Source organism: Triturus cristatus, chromosome 11 (assembly GCF_964204655.1).
Source record: "Triturus cristatus chromosome 11, aTriCri1.1, whole genome shotgun sequence".
NCBI lineage: Eukaryota > Metazoa > Chordata > Amphibia > Caudata > Salamandridae > Triturus > Triturus cristatus.
In genome coordinates, this window is record NC_140594.1 from 609838238 (window position 1) to 609855990 (window position 17753).

Sequence of the window (17753 nt, forward strand, 5' to 3'; positions counted from 1 at the left end):
CACTTAGTCCTGTCACCAAGGAAGGAAAGCACCTTCCTCAGCCTCCAAAGACAGAAGAAACAGCCAGACGCAACAGCTGACATTTGAGGAGTGAAAGAAAGAGCCAAATCGGACACCAAGGCTGTGAACCACATTTCCAGGGCCGGAATAAGTTAACTTTTAGATTTTTCAGTGGATTTCTACCCAAGGATCTGCCTGATCACCAATCTTTGTGAGGGGCTAGCCCTAATATTCCTGTGTAGCAGTAATATCCAAAGAAACAGTGATTCCCTCGAGTAGTCAGTTATGTTTGAGAATATTACTGCCGACCCTTTCCCAGTGTTGCATCATTCAGTCTTGAAGGGAGGGGTGTGCGAAATATGTGTAATTTCCATTTGTGTCAGATCAATGGAGGGAGGAAGAAGAAGCTGTGATCCATTTGGCTTCCTAATAATAATCAAATAGCAGTGTAGAATGGGTCACTTCTACCTGTGTAACCAGGATCAGGTATTCTAGCCGTCTTAAAAACCCTCATTCACATACATAGGAAAAGTGGTACATCTTGATTGTCCACCTGATTATAAACGTGACAGCATCATCATTGGGTTTTTTTTGTAGTGCGGACCTCCACCTGGAGGTTGACCTACTGGTAATACAGTAGAGATCAGGGATTGTGTGGTCAGTGAAAAGTGGTGCTCAAGTGAGGTGAGTTAAAATTCCTTATACTACCAAACATCCAATATTTTCACCATGAGAAATTTTGCACACATGAGTGTCACAAAATGAAGTAATCCTATGTACCACCACGACCTCTCTTTTCATTTCTTCTCTCAACAGCTATAAGTAATACCTGACACTTAATGGAAGTACAAGAATGGTGAGTCAATGACCTACCGATCTAGGCTGTAAAATTTACAAAACCTGAAGATTTAAAGGTCCTGAAGAAAGCCCCCAGAGCCGGCTGTGCATATATAAGGGGCTGAAACATGTCGACCACTCGCTTGGACGATTGAGTGTGTCAGACCAGTAACTTGTCTATGTACGCACCACACTGTTTTTACCTATGTTTGGTAGTATAAGGAATTTTAACTCACCTCACTTGAGCACCACTTTTCTCTGACCACACAATCCCTGATCACTACTGTATTACCAGTACGTCAACTTCCAGGTGGAGCTCAGGACTACAAAAAAAACCCAATGATGATGCTGTCACGTTTATAATCAGGCAGACAATCAAGAGATACTGCCCAGTTTTTCTATGTGCGTGAATGATTGTTTTTAAGACGGCTAGAATACCTGACCCTAGTTACACAGGTACAAGTGATCCATTCTACACTGATATTTAATTTCCATTTGTATCATGACTTGAAATTTCGTGAAAATTACAAGAAATTATATGACCTGCAAACTTGACTATTAGGGTTATTTTTAGCACAAAATTCGTCCTTGTGCCGTTTTTGGACACGTGGGCACATTTTGTGCTTTGGAAAAGCGCAAAGAGGTGAACAGCATCTGCTCACATTCCGTTCATCTGCACTATTCTCGTGCTCCCTCGATAGGACTTTTCCGGAAAATTACACAGCATGACAGATGATGTAGTTTCGGACATTTCACCTAAAAAGCATAATAGGAAATGCCAGAAATTAATATACACAGTATTATGCCAGCGTAACTAAAATTATGCTAGCCTGTCAACAGTGCATCACCTCTCCGCTGAATGATAAGCTGTGCACCATCCGCATACAAGTGAAACCAAAATTCTTGCAATTGGATGAATCTAGCCAAACCCTCAATGTAGATGTTGAGCATCTGGTGCGATAAGCTTAGCTTTTTCTGTGTCCAGAGGAAAGATCTTTCCTTGCTTTGCAAATTCTTGATTTTGTTTTTTATTCTTAACCTTCTTGGAATGCAAGTGCCCGCTCACTTCTGCATTCCTTCCTTCCCCTTGTTTGGTTAAACACATTCAGATGCAGTGGAATGTGCACAGAAATAGAAACTGAGAAGAGGAGCCAAACCGTATGAAGACATGAGTTGCAAGCTGCAGATCTCAGTTGACTCAAGAATTTCATACGCATTAAGAAACACAAACACGAATGAAAGATATCCTGCTCAGACTAGAGAATGCGTTCATTTGTGCCTAGTAATCAAACACATAAGTATGAGACTCTTCCTTCTCTTTCAGTGTATTGAGCCTTACCTGAGATCAGAGGTTATTGCTAATTTTGGGCTAGGCTAGGCCGGCTATACCACAGCTGAGGCACGTCACTGGTTTATGACCTATAAGATGCCTGTCACTTGATCATTTTCGTAAAATGCGTCACTTTTTCACAGTTATGCGTGATTATGCGCATTATGTTAATTTACGCAATTCTATTGTCAAATCAGGATTCAGTCAGGAAGGAAGGGTACATTCAAGAATCCTAATAGACCAGGTCTGTGTTGGTTGTTCAGGACTAAGGCCCAGATGTAGGAAGCTATTTAGCGGTCCCTAAGTCTGCAATTCGCTAAATCACATGATGAGCGACCACTAAATGGGTTGCACAAATGTACTAAATGCATTTAGCAATTCGGTAACATGTTATCAAATTGTTAAATGAGTTTAGGAAATCATAAGGAATCACTATTTGAGAGGCTGTTGAGAAGGTGTATTAATGTTTTGCAAATCAATTCTGGTCGCAAAACAGTAATACGTGACCACCTCCTCAAAGGGGATGGTAAGCCATTTGCAAATGGGAAGAGGACCTCAAGGGACCTGTACCCCTATCAGGATGCTATAACAGTATTTTTAAGTGTAGGCAGTGTTCCCATGGACCACTGCATTCTCTTACAAAACGAAAGTTGTATTGCAAATTAATTTTTTTAATGCATCCCATTTTCCTTTAAGGAAAATGGACTGCATTTAAAACAAACGATTGCTTTATTTAAAAGCAATCACGGACATAGTGGTCTGCTGCGCCAACAGGCCACCATCCCTGTGATGGCTATCATTCCTAATGGGTTGCAAACTGCTAAATACCTCATTAATATTCATGAGGTAGGTCGATTTGCGACCCACAAGGAATAAGTAATTTAAAAATAAAAGTTTCATACATTAGGAATATCGATTTCCTAATTGCAATTCTGACAAAATCGCTATTTGGAAATCGTTACCCAATGTTAGCACATATGGCCCAAGTATTTTCAGTCAGAGCTGATTGGTGCCTGACTGTGCCGGCTGTCCTGAAAGTCTCAGCGTTACGGTTAGCATGCCAGGTGAGGGTGGCTTAGCTGCAGCTTTGTTTCAATATTTTAACCTATTCTTACTCATGGACCTTTATCTAACACACAAGTGGTCTACTGGGACCTTCTTGGGTCAGTGTCAACTCCGGATTGGCCACTGTACACATGAAATTATCCTCTCTCCCTTTGGGAAGGAAAGGTGTCGGCAAAATATCACTTCACCAAGAGGAGTCAAAAGCACCAATTTTGACTGCAGCAGTATGAATGGGGTTGAGCTTATTCAGACATCACGACGTGTTCTTCCTTCTATATTGGGGACTCTTTAATTTTAGCAATAAATTGCTGGATCTATGCAGCTGTTATGACCACTAGAATACGTTCCTGAAATATTTTAAATAATTTCTCCATACCATTCGTATTCTCTACAAATGTTGCCTTTTATTGTGTCTGTTGGAAATGGCTCTCTCTGAAGGGTCACCCCAAGCTTTTTGCCTTCCTCCTCATGTTTGCTGAAATCTTTTTGGTGGCCCTAAGACTCTGGGCACTTTACCACTGCTAATCAGAGCTAAAGTGTATGTGCTTCTATCCTAAACATGTATGTAATTGGTGTATACCTGATTGATCTATTTAATTTAATTGTAAGTCCAATGTAAGGTGGTATGCCATATACCAAGGGACTGTAAGTTAAACGCTACTGCAGCACTGATTGTGTCACCCACAGAAGTAGCTTATCAATCCTGTCTCAGGCCAGTCATTGCAGTGCCTGTTTTGTGCAGTTTACTGCCACTTCGATTGGCATTTAAAACTATCTGCCAAGCCTTAAACTCCCCTTTTATTTTATATGTCACTCCTAAAGTATGCCTTAGGTAGCCCTAAGGGCAGGGTGCTATGTAAGTAAAAGGCAGGACATGTACATTTATGTAAACCACGTCCTAGTAGTGACAGACTATTTCGTTTTTTACTACTGTGAGGCCTACTCCTCTCATAGGTTGGCATTGGAAATTCCTTAATACACTTTTAAGCTGTGCAGGAAGCTGGCTTGAGGTATAGTGTGCACAGAGTCCAGTGGAACCCCAAAGGTAAGCAGAGGTAAAAGTAGATAGCACCTTACACTCTATTTGTGGTAGTGTGGGCAAGCAATAAGGCTTTATCAGAGGGTAGTGTTAAGAATTTGTTGTACACACTCAATTAGAAAATGATGTCAGACACTCAAAGACTGAACCCAGACCAATTTTGTTTGTATAAAAATATTATTAAGTTATTTTATTTCTAGAACCAAGCCAAGCCTGGTGCAGGTAGGTGAAATAAATGCTTTGCAATATCTTATGCACTGTTTTAGAATTGAATGCAGGTTCAAATGCAGTTGAATGAATTACAGGTAAGTTACTGTTTTTAAATGACTTTTCAGTTACTTTGTAAATACTCTACACGTTACTTATTGGATTACTTTTCAGATTACTTTTGCTAATTAGTGTGATATGCCTAGATATCACACTGAGACATCTATTAGACATAAGGTAGGTAAATCACTTTTAGTACATTTGCAGTTTTGTCAATGTTCCATACAAACCAACTCCACACTTAGAACAATTTTTAGGAAAAAGCAGTCAATGCAATCCTATTGAGGAAAATAGAGTTTATCGGTTTTCAGGTAAGTAGGCAATGGTGGGAGTTGGTATTCTGGGGTTAGAACCAGGGTTCCCCCAGGGTTGAGGATGCACTCTCAGAACACCCTCAGCGGCACTAGGTTGGCCAGGTGGAGAGTGCTGCGGCCCAGTGTTATCCAATGGGGGATAGGGGACCCCTGGTTGGTGGCTGCTCACGGGCAGGCCACACAGTTGTGGGAGCAAAGCTCCTGGTGTTAGACTCAGGGCAAAGGGGGATCTGTGTTAGCACCCAAAGTACACCTGCAGCGGCACAGAGGCGGCTGGGTGCAGGGTGCTGTTTTGGCGTTGGGTGCCCTGTTGATTTCAATGGGGATTCTCCGGTTTCAACAAAGACTGCAGGCTCGGGGACTAACATCTTCTGGAGGCAGTGTGTGTGTGTGTAAAGGAACAGGGCCTCTAAGGGTGGCACAATAAGTGCTGCAGCCCTTAGAGGCCTCTCCTGGCCACAGTGCCCTTGGTACCTGTGGTACCATTGACAAGGGACTGACCTGTGACCAAAGCGTGCCAATTGGGATTTGTTTGCAATGCAGTTTAGGGAAAGAACATAGTCCTGGGTACCTGTTTTGCAGGAACCCAGGGCACACTTAGTCAAAGCACATCAGCAGTTCAGCAAAACATGGGGACAACCATGCACAAAGAGGGCACTTTCTCACAAGCTGTAAATCCTGATCAGAGAGGAGTAGCTTTTTCATGTTTCATATGTTTGGAATGGTAATGATAAATCCTACTTACTGGTGAAGTTGGATTTAACATTACTGTTTTAGAAATGACACTTTAAGAAAGTGAACATTTCTCTGCACTTACTGCTTTGTGTGCCTGACAGCCTGTCTTCAATACACATCTGGGGTATGTGACAACTACGCTTTGTGTATTGTCCTAGACAACCACAACACAGGAAGGATAGGTGTGTCTCAGTACCCATCTACATACATCTGCATTCTGATGACCTTGCCTGGGCAGGATGGAGGTGAAGGGCTAGCAATTCACTTGAATAGGCAGTGCCCTGTCCCCACACAAAGGGCTGATTATCCCCCACAGGTAGCCTGGCAGACAGGTCAGGTTGAAGTCAGCTCCACAACAAAGTCACTTTTGGGTATAGGAACTGGGTCTCTGACCCCTTAAAATTAGACACTGCTGGACTTGTATCTGAAGCACTGCTAGAAGAAATGTTGAGGTCTCAACTGGCCTGCTGATCTGGAAGGCCCAGTGGCGTAACGAAACTTGAGCCCCCCCCCCTGCAAAACTCATGGAGGGGGCCCCCCACGGCGGCCCGGCCCTCCACCTACAACTTTTCCCCACTGCCCAAAAATCTGGCATATTTTGATTTGAAACCTCCAACATTTAAACAAAATGCCTCTATATTGTCTTTCTCAAAGTTCTAATGAGAAAGTGGGAAATCCTCTTAACATATAAGCTACGCCATTTGTAACAATAATGTCAAAAGCAGATTATTTAACTGAGGCAGCAATCAGAACAATGCCAAGGAGGGGTCCTATTGTCTCAGGAACTGCCTATGACTGAAGAATAACTATGAAGGGTCTGAATTAGAATGGACATTAATGGACAATAACATGAAACTTTGAAAGACAAACCCAAACCTGAAATTCCATAAAAACTCAACTGACAATCAGTGGTGGCTGGTGACATTTGAAAGTGGTGAGGCAGAAACGTTCTATGGGAGATCACTGTCCAATTAAAGCAGGGTTCGGGGGGTTCACCCCCGAGAATTTTTTTTAAAAAGAGTGGGTAAATGGTGCATTTGCAAATTTGAGAAGCAAGAAGGTTAATAAAGCAATTGTGAAAGTACAGTTATTACATTAATAAAGGTATGACATAACAACATGGTAGCTGCTTATTCAGTATGACCACAGATCTTCATAACAGACTGCAAGATACAATGCTGAGAACCTCACAGATTGTTTTTTAATTTAAACTGCAAACAACTAAACAAACAACTAAACAGGTCACAAACTAGCAGCATTCAAGAAGAAATGTTATGATTAACGTATTGTTCACTTTATGTAGACTAAATCTAGAGAAGTAGTCACTCTGCACTGTGTTAATGTTTATATAGCGGGAACGCGACCCGGAAATATTAGCGCAGCTGGCTGTACATGAGCGCGTCAGTCAGTACACACGGAGGACACAATCGGTATCAGTCAATAAAAGATTTAAGGCACACAGATTACCGACAAGTGCAAGCAACACCATAAATAACACTGCATGTAGAATAAAACAAACCATATCAGCAAGTACCTAAAGACAATCTATACAAACTGTAGTTGGTAAAGCAAAAGAAAAGTGCAAATACTTTCAAAGTGCACAATAAAGCAATCACCAGTCTGGCAATAAACAAAAATCAAGCATGTTTAGTAAAACAATTAACTTCTTGCATCAACCTGAAAATACATTCAAAGTGCATTATAAAAACAAGTCCAGCAGTACCCTGTTTGGTGTGTGCATAAAGACACATATATTTCAAAGCAACTGGTAAACAATAACAACTACAGCACCGTACAATAATCAAACCATTTTAAACTAACAATTCCCTTTTTGAAGGCTCAAATATTTCAAAGTGACTAGCAAAACAGTAACAAGTACAGCAGGCAGTTGCATACAAAAATCAAACCACTTTAGTCAACAAATGCCCTTTTGCAGCCGCGGTCGGTAGTAGGAGTAACTGCAGGGCGGTGATGTGGGGAGGGGGAGGGGCAGGGTGGGGGGTAGTAAACTATGGATTACGGAGGTTTACAGGTAAGTTAACATATAAAGTAATAAAAACGAATTTCGTTGCGTGCACTGCATCGCATTTGGGGAGTGAGATTTATCTAGGATAGGAGATACCGGGAGATACCGGGAAGAGGCATGCACAGTGCTTGTGGCATGTTCAGTGCTAGTCATCTTATGCATCAGTGCACACCGTTGCTTTCAGGCAAACAGTGTTAGATAACGAGAACTATGTCAAGTACAGTTGTCTCCTGAAACCCCAGAGTGTAAACAGTGTCGCTTTCAAGGTGAAGATAACTTATCCCCTGATGCTCAAACATCAAAAAATGTGAAGCCTGGGGGTTATGGGCACATTGCAGGTAACATCATGTGCCTAATCATGGCAAGTATTTCAAAGTTCTCTCACACAGGCTACATAGAGAACTGTGCGGGCATGCATCCAAAAGCGTTTACCCCACCAGCACCAGCTTTGTCTGTGTGTTGGGTGAAGCGCGCATTGAGAGTCTGGGTAGGTAAGCGCTGGGTCATGTAGCAAGTAGTTGGGAGGTAAAGGGTGGCTGCGCATATACCTTGGCTCAGCGTGTGGCCCGTCTGTAAAGGGTCTCATATAAGCAGGGCTTTGAGTAGGATTAAAAAACTGAATAGTCTCAGAAAGGGTCGTGGCTGATGTAATTAAGGGCTTGGCTTAAAAAGCACATAAACTGAAAATCTATGCTTAGCTTAGTGTGCTGCCCCACTGGTATTTTGCTACTTCTGTCATTACATCCAGATATATACTACAGCAAGTAACATTACACTTACAGCAAGCCAGTAGATAAATCAGCAACAACCATGCCTTCGTAGTATAGCATATTGAGAATGCTTCAGTTCTGAAATGGAACTATAACGAGTCTCTGTGAAGTTACATCAAATGCACTGAAGGGTGGTGCCGCTCCAGAGGTAAGATGCATTTTTTTCATGGTGAGTTCAAAAAGGGAGAACCCCGATAGGGACCCGTCTTGGCACATGCATATAAGAACTGCCAGTGCTATGCACAGGCAAGACCTGGCCCACTTAAAGCCCTGCATATGAGTCTCCATTATGTTCTGTTTGTAAGCCAAGGAATGTGGTCTCCTTCTCAGTTAAATTACTCTACCAAATAGGTCTCTTGTTCAAGAATGGAAACACAGACACGTTTGACCAAAAGTGCTGCTCTTCGGGCAAAGATAAAGTAAAGTGTGTCTGGGACACCTGCACGCCCCGATTGTTCCGAAGCAGAGAGTTGGTTGCAGAGATGCAAGGAACATAGGTATGTCTATCCTTTAAGCGTTACAGCGCAACTATAAGGCAGAGGGGCATAGCTGCCGAAATGTGCGCAGTTCCACACTGTCCAACATGCCACTGATGAATGGCTCTATCAGTGTTCGGCCATGTGCCTTCTTTCAGGCACAACAGAGAATAGAGAGGCATCGGGTGGATATACATACATATACGTGGGGCACAAGGAGATGCTTCCTGATTGAATGATGGGGAGGGCTTAGGAAAAAATATGGGCTGTGTCCTTCATCACTGGGTTTACGTATGGCAAACTGGAGTATCGGTTATAATATGCAGGCATCTCTTCTCGGTTCCAGTATAAAGGTACATACAGGGCTCGAGTCGGGGTACCACGCGGGTGGACGGCGTCCCCCCCACTTATTTTACCGGGTTTTTACCGGGTGGACGCCGTCCACCCTGCCCAAAAGATGGAGCCGGTACCCGAGCCTGCGCGCGCGCTCAGCACTCACCAAACCTAACCTTCTATTGTCGAGAGAGGGCGAACAGAGCTCTTTACGTTGTTTCACGTTGATGGAGCCGTTCAGTATGACAGACGGGCGCTCGTGGCCGTATATTAGAAAAGGTCAGTATGTGTTTATGCATTTCAGACGGAGACCGGCAAATTTACTGTGGGCAATAAATACGCACCGAACAAGCGCATCTTTAATTTCCCCGCTCCTTTGAGTGTCAATATGGTGACTAATTCCAACGTAAACATTCTCCTTTGCCCTTTGAACCTGCCCCCATCGCCTTCTAACCTTTGTTAATTAGTGGGGACTCCATCTCGTGACGTCACTTCCGGCTGTGAGGTCACTTCCGGTGACACCACCTAACTTGAAGCGTCCCCCCACTTCTTTTTTTAGGACTTGTGCCCTGGGTACATACAAGTGATCTTGTGTCTGGAACAAAGCTAGTCTTGGTACTTAGGATTGAATGTACTTTTAGCCGTTCGAATCTGTAATTAAAATATAGAGTTATATAATTACATGTTACCTTTTTCAGCTCCATATCTATCGGAGCCACCATAGTGAACCATGTGCGTTTTAACTCAAAGAACGATAGCTCCCATCAGACACACAACTGCCTACTGCGCAGTACCGCTACTGCGACATGCACGCAACGTGGTCTTACGTCAGTCGCACCATTAAAAGGAAGCGATACTCGTAAGAGAAAAAACCCTTAGCAACAAGATTCCTTTGCTGTTCATCACATGATTCCCTCAGATGCCTGAATTGTGAAATGTGAGGAAAACTTCAGGGGCATAACCTATGCCTTTGCAGTGCAGAGCGGCCCCCACACAGCCTAAGGACCTCAAAGCACTGAATTTCCATTAGTGCTCACAGCGCCCCTGGCTAGTTTTGATGGTGCACCGGGGTGCCACAGTGCACAGATTGGGAACCGCAAGCCGCCTCTGCTGAGTGAGGGGGCCCCTGGAGGGTGGGGTCCTCCCCGCAACATGGGGGCTGCAGGGGCCTGTGTTAGGCCCCTGTGGGTGCCGAGTGCTGCACATTGGACGCCTTTCACCTCTTGACAGTAACGCTCACTGTGACGTAGCCAATGGGGAGAGTGATGAGGCAAACGCCATATAGGCTGGCCGCAGGGTACTGTTGCCACAGACAGCCTATCTGCGCCCACCAGCATCAAATAGGAGGCTGTTGAGGGTCAGCCACAGTGTCTAGGAATGCGGGTCAACACTGTGATACCACAAGTTCGAAGGGCGTCTGATGTCACTTTCACTATCCCTGGCATTTTTGGGCATTGGCATCTATGCTTTCTGCTTTAAAACATGAACAGCCTCACACAGCTTTCCTCTGATGACGCAGTTTCACCGATTTCGAGTGTGGGGCCTTCCTGCTCTACAGTTACATTTCTGCCCTTGCCCTAGGAGGGGGAATGGATGATCCGGCCTTGCCTAAACCTTTTCAGGTGTGGTCTTCCCTCTTCCACCTCACCTACGCCTCTGCACAATCCGGGGAGGGGAGCCACTCAAGCAGAGGGTGCAGCAGGTGCAGTGTAGATAAGGTTGTCGCTGGTTATGTCTGCTTGGTTTGCCAGATTCTCTGGTGCAAGGCGAAAAGAAATCAAACCCCATGTCAGATAAATAGTATCTTTTAAAACCAACTTGCATGATTTTTCGAAACAAATATTTTAAGCGTCTACGCCGAAATTTGCTGCTGAGGTTTTTAATTGTGTTAGTTAACATTGTTAAATCTACCAACCGATATAAAGATGCGGTATGTAACCTTACGGTCTTGCCGAATTATATATATTTTCGTATGTGACATTAAAGCTCTTCGTAATCTATTACTTCTGAGGTACCACATTATATTTGACTAGGGACGGCATCAGTGTGCTAGCTGTAAGTGGTGTACGACTGCTTTTTGTGCACCCGGCATCGTATAATATCAAGTCTCCAAAGGGAAACTCTTTGACTTCTAAATGTGAGTGGAGAAGTGCCAGGTCTCGTGGTATATTCACCAAAATGCAACATGGTGGTGACTGTAAGACTTTGCAACAAATGGCAGTGAAATGCCTTCTCGGGTCTACTACTTTAACAAAATGTTCGATCCTGTGCACGTCATAGCCCCTCCATTCACTGTTCTGACACATGCTTAATGGAAGAAACAAACACCAGGACCAATATACACGGAGCGGGTCCCCAGAAATGGTTTTCAGTCACATTCTGGGCATTTATTGTGTGCCTAGATTTGCGTCTCAATAGCTGAACCTGGTCCTGAAGCTGCATTGTGCTGTGCAGGACCCCTCCTGTGCTGCTGCGCCTCTTTCACACTATCACCCGCTGTGCACCCTGCAGATTCACTCTGAGCCCACCCTGACTACTCTCTAACTCTGCTCACACACTGCCTTCTCAGCTCCAAGCCCAATCTGCTCTCACATTGTCCCCTCTGCACCCTGCCCAGGAGTTTACACTCGACCCCCTCTGCATATACATTGCCCACTTAGCTCTCACCCTGCCTTTTGCACTCAGTACTGCCTGCAACCTTTGCACACTCACTGCCCTCTAGTCTCTTTGGCCCTTCTGCACAAACACTGCCCCATTGCACACGGGTCACTCGAATACTACACTGCCCTCCACTTCTCTGCTCCCTGCCCCTTTAGCTCACACCCTCTCCCTACAAACGTAGGTCCCCTCCGCTGAAATACTCCTGGCGCCCCTATCCCCACAGAGTTTGGCGCCTATGGAAACAGTTCTCAGTAGCAGGAACGTTTACCTACTTGGTTGTCTTACAGCATGGTTGCAACATCACACCAGGCTCGGCACAGAGTACAAAGGTGAATTCCTACTGTTTGCTATAAAAGGTAGTAAATTCTTTTCTTTAACTGCCAGGTGTATGGTCCAGTCACAAGGATGCTCCTTTCGGTTTATAATCATTTTACATTGTACGAAAATAGATAAACCAGTTCGGTAAACAATACAACCTAAAAAAGAACCTCGTTTAAATCAAGTGCCTTAACTTAAGCATGAAGCAAAACACAGCTCAATGTAGAGAAAAGGGTTAAAACTCGAAATGAGGTGTACATGACGTGAACTGCCTGCAGCTTACATGGCTGCAGACAAACCAGGTTTCAAAACAGACTAGAGGTCTGCAGTCTCCAATAGTGTATTTCACAGAGCTGTGAAGCCGAATGACTAAGACATGCACCCTAACTACGCAACTATTATTACTACGGCTATTACTGTTCTCAACATACTCCTTATTACTGAAGAGCCTCTGAGGCCCGGCCGGGGCCCGGGGCAGTCACCTGGCCTGAGGGCTGGCCTGCAGCTTCAGAGGCAGGCGCGAGCGGGCAGCAGAAGGCAGGGGCTTGTAATAATTTTAATTTATGGCCGGTGACTTAAATTATGTCCGGTGACGGTCCTTCTCAGTCTCTGATGCACCTCACAAGTATCACGCACACTTTTAATTGCGGGCGCTCTGCAATGCGCATGACAACAAATTCAATCTGGCATTGGTCACCAGCCCCACACCCTGAAGACCGCGCAGACGCGTGACGGGGAGACAACGGCGCGCCGCGCGCACCCACCCGCCCACCATTTCATTAATAAGGAGCCTCAGAGGCTTGTCCGGGGTCCGAGCATGATTTAATAAATGTAGAGGCTCAGAGGCCCAGGCGTATGTGCGCACCATTGAATTTATTTGCACACCATCGTTTAGATGACCTCCAACTGGAGCCTGGACTGCTTTTACATTATAACTGTTTCAAGGTAAGGTAAGCAGCTGCTTTTAGCATAAAAAAATGACAGGTCTGCTGTCTAAAGCTGCATTTACATCACTGATGCTCTTCGGAGCTCAGTCGGAAAACATTGTTTTAAAACTAAAAACGGTAAAATCATAAATTGCAAAAAAAACTCAATTAGCCAAGGCATACTTAATTTAAGTATAAGTGTTTGATTGAGAATTATATTTTAAAAGGTACTGTGCTCCATTAATTAAAGGCATCCGTCACATATCAACTGTTACCTATATTTCGAAAGATTAACTATCGAAAAAGCACGCAAAAAGACAATTTTCCAACACACGGGTACATCTTGAGAAGTGCAAAAAGGTTGTATTTTTGGAAATATGGCACTTAAATTCCTTGAAGCAACCACTACACTGCTGTCTCTAGCTACTATGTTTTTTTGTGCATATTTAATTAATAAAGAGCCTCAGGGGCCCCTCCGGGACCCGAGCACGATTTAATTAATGAAGAGGCCCTGCTGGGGCTCGGGCGTGCGTGCGCCCCATTTAATTTATTTGCGCACCATCATGATGAAGAGGCTTGCAGAGTGAGGGGGCCCCTGGAGCGCGGTGGCCCCCCGCAATGCGGGGGCTGCGGGGGCCTGTGTTACGCCCCTGGGAAGGCCTACTTTTCTGGTTTTTACCCTGCTGCCTGCTGCTTTCTGACTCCCCCAGAAGGAAAGCTGGACTCTGCCTTTGTTCCAAGTGATCTCCAAGGGCTCGTTGGCCTGCCTCCTGTTGCTTGAGACTCAGGGATATCAAAGTCCCTATCCAGGCTCCTGTGCGTAGCTCACTAGAAGTGTCCTAGATACTTGCAACGTAGATTTCAATGCATCTCCTGTATGTAAGTAACAGAACCAGCGCATCAATCTGGTTGTGAGAGTAAAATCGGTGTATTGCATCGGAACCAACACTTTGCATCGAGGCATCGGATAGACTATCGCCGCCACGGCAGTTTGGTGAGATTGACGCATCCCCTTGACTGCGTGGCAGAATCCGGCACATAGCTCGACGCCTCTTGACTTTACACCCATCTTCAGAACTGACGCATCTCCTTCACTGCATGGAGAAGATCGACGCATCTCATTGCTGGCGACCAGAAAAGGTACTTTGTTCACCGGGGCCTGCGTGGGTCCTGTAGGTCAGCCTGTGCTTCCACAAGGTCAGCCCGGACTTTGAATTTGTCTTGGTCCAGTTAAACCTAAAGTAACCTTATTAGCGCTACTTCCTTCTAAATGCTTTACTGCATTCTTTTAAAACTCAATATCTCAACTTCTATACATTGGAATTTTGTCATGTTGATCATTTTTTGTTTATTAAACAATAACCTATTTTTATAAACCTGTGTGGAGTCTTTTTGTTGTGTAGTCAATGTGTTACTGTGTGTGTGTTACACAAATAGTTTACATATTGCCTCTTTAGATAAACCTGACTGCTCTGTTCCAAGCTACCAGAAGGTGAGCACAGGTTATGTTTTAGTGTGTATCTAGCTTACCCTGACGAGGATTGTGGCTTTTGCTTGGACAGGGTGCATACCTTTGCGAACCAAACATTTCTCACAGTGTCTAGCAGCGCGTTAAATCATAATCGTATGCTGAATGGTTTTCACGCTTTAGTACACAATGAAACCTAAACCAAAAATATTTTTTAATTCTTATTTTTATTCTTCTAAAATAAACTGCGATCAGCCTCTAGTTCACTCAAGATGATTGGTATAAGTATATATTACACTAACCAGGAGTATACAATGGTTAGTTTAAAACAATAACAATATTATCTTTATAAACCTTTGCAAATGACTTTCATAAAAACGAGTGGGTTGGTCTTTCTGTCCCAAAAACACTATGCTTATGCAACACATTGATGTGTAATGCTGGACATTACAAGATGGCTGCCATGAACACGCAGCACGTCAAATCGTAAGTGTATGTCGAACGGTCTTCACACTTTAGTTTACAATGATTTTTAACAAATGCGCATGGCCTCAATAATATCTCTAACTGGTCAGGTAAAAAAGAATTTTATCGTAACAAAAGGTGTTCACATGACATCCGGGCACTGTGACTGTTACTATATCAGTAGACAGGGATCCGGAAGCCATTTAGTGACTATATCCCGGATATTCGTTAACGCAGGGAGGCCGGTTCCATCTATACAGGTACGTCGAATTGAGCGAACCGTGAGACCTTTTGAATCTAGATTGAGGAGAATATAAACCTAACTAAATAGGATGCAAGCAGGATTTGTGAATCTGGTTATTCTCGTTATCCATGATATCATTTGCTTGTAACATACCGCGGTACGGCAACCATTTTTTACATTAAGAACTAATGCTACACCGTGTTTTGAGTTTAGCCCTAACCTTTTCGGTATAGAAGGTAACACGTAGTGTATTATATAGGTTAATAATAATATCAGACTGTCAGGACGTCACGTAAATTAATCCATTCTAGAGAATCGATATGAATAATACTTGACTGTCAGTATGTCACGTAAATATATAAATATACTTCAGAATAGCATATAAAATGCAATTTGTTCGATTCTTAGTAGATATAAGAATATTGTACATTGTTGTTCACCATAAGTTAAAAGATATGAGAAGCATCTACACTCTCAAAGGAATATGGCTACAAAGGAAATTATTTTTGTTTTTTCAGGTTTAAAATATTGTACCATGATGAGTACATAACCATACAAGCAATTCTAAAAAGCTGTGGTGATAAAGAATAAAGTGCCTGCTCTGACGTCATTTGAATAGGTGAGCCTGGTTTAAAATATATCCCAAACTTAATCTAGCTATCTCAAAACGTAATAGATCCATAAACATTTCTTTTCCTTATAGAATCTCTTATACAAAGGAATTCAAACTGATAATATTCCTCCACCTCAAAATATAATACGGTGGCGCTAACGGATATCAGGAAAGGATCTACATTTTAATAGGTACATGTATTTTATTAAATTCAACGGGAGATGTATAATTAATACATGGATTATTTGCATCTAAGATAAAGAATATATCGTATGTTCTTTCTTATTGTTTAGAGGCTCCTACATCGAGGCCGTAACTGTGGTGAGATAGGTTCCTCCACAAGACTATGCAATTGAATAAACATAATACATCGCACAATTAAGGTATGAAAAAAGCACTACCAACAGAAATCTCAGAAATAGATGTGTTTAGATTTAGCACTGGTTACTTTAAGAACTGATTGTATAGAATGAATAATATATGTAAACCAGATCTCTGGCCTCATTTTTATAAAATGTTGTGGTTTAATGCCTAAGTCCTTTATCATAAGACATTGAAGTGGTATACAAGAATAAAACATTGATACAAAAGATTGACATATTAGAAATGGATGGTAGCAAACAAGGAGAGAAGATGTATACATATATATCATAATGTATAAATGCTTTATAGGATACACAGTACAAGTTAGGTTTCTTAACTTATATATTATTTATGTTTAGATTTTATGAAAATTATTTGTCCTGAAGAAGGTGAAAATACTGAACTAAACACCGAAACGCCGCGTCGACTGTTTTTAATGCTCTTTAACGTTTTTATGATTAGATTGTAACCTATAGTGGGAGGAAGGCCACACATGGTAATTGACTGAATATGTAATATTATATTTTTATAATAAACTGCCTTTTTTTATCATCGTGATTGAATTGAATAGTATATTTAGGAAACTATATGCTGTACTGTGTTACTATAAATAGGAGTTAGTTAAAGGTCTTTTTTAGATAGTGGTTCTTACTGGAAGAAGAGATTTTTTCTTAAAATGATTCACCACTCTTAGGAATTGTTTGGCCCAGTGAGAGGCTTTTTCTCTGCCCATACGCTTTGATTTAGGGACTTTTGTCTTTAAGTCCTATAATAAGATTCCAGCAGTACTTAAATTCAGTTTTTACAATGAACAAACAAGTCCAGGAATTTACTAACCTGTCATCTTGTTCTATTTGTACAAATTGTTGAGCAGTTTTTACACTCTATTTTTACTATTTTGACCTAGGTGGTAACTAAATGTATGGATCCCATGAAGATTATATGATCTTTTGTATACCAGTCTGGCTGCAGCATTCTGAACGTTCTGTAGTTTCCTGAGGAGTGTCTGGGCGACCCCAGTGTAGAGTTCATTGCCGTAGTTGAGTCTGCTGCTGATGATGTACGTGGGTGACTGTCTTTCTGGCCTCAGTGGGGATCCATCTGAAGGTCTATAGAAGAGTGGAAGCATGATGAAGAGGTGGCATTGATCTGGCGGTTCATCGTGAATGAGGAGTCCAGTATGATGCCGAGGTTTCATGTGTGGTCCGTGGGTGTGGGGAGGGGAGGGGTTCCTAACATGGCGGGCCAACAGGAGTCTTCCCTAGTGGCCCCAGGATGAGGGCTTTGGTCTTGTCCGAGTTGAGCTTGAGGCAACTGTCTCTCTTCCAGATGGTAACTGCCTTCATCCCTTCGTGGAAGTTGCTTCTGGTGATTGTGGGCTCGTTGGTGTACGAGAGGATTAGATGGGTGTCGTCGGCATAGGAGACTATGTTGAGTCCGTGGTTCCTGACTATGGCTACGAGCGCGGCCATGTAGATGTTGAAGATGATGGGGCTCAGGGAG

At 43.1% G+C, this 17753-nt stretch overlaps 1 long non-coding RNA gene across 1 annotated transcript in view; it reads left to right on the plus strand.

Annotated features, from left to right (window-relative positions):
* Positions 1 to 16784, plus strand: part of LOC146785154 (uncharacterized) — a 75468-nt gene extending 58684 nt beyond the window's left edge. Inside the window, exons 3-6 of the long non-coding RNA XR_014970928.1 lie at positions 15793 to 15893; positions 15978 to 16078; positions 16181 to 16270; positions 16610 to 16784. This is a non-coding gene — a long non-coding RNA (uncharacterized LOC146785154). The remainder of the gene's footprint in view (positions 1 to 15792; positions 15894 to 15977; positions 16079 to 16180; positions 16271 to 16609) is intronic.
* The last annotated feature ends 969 nt before the right edge of the window (positions 16785 to 17753 follow it).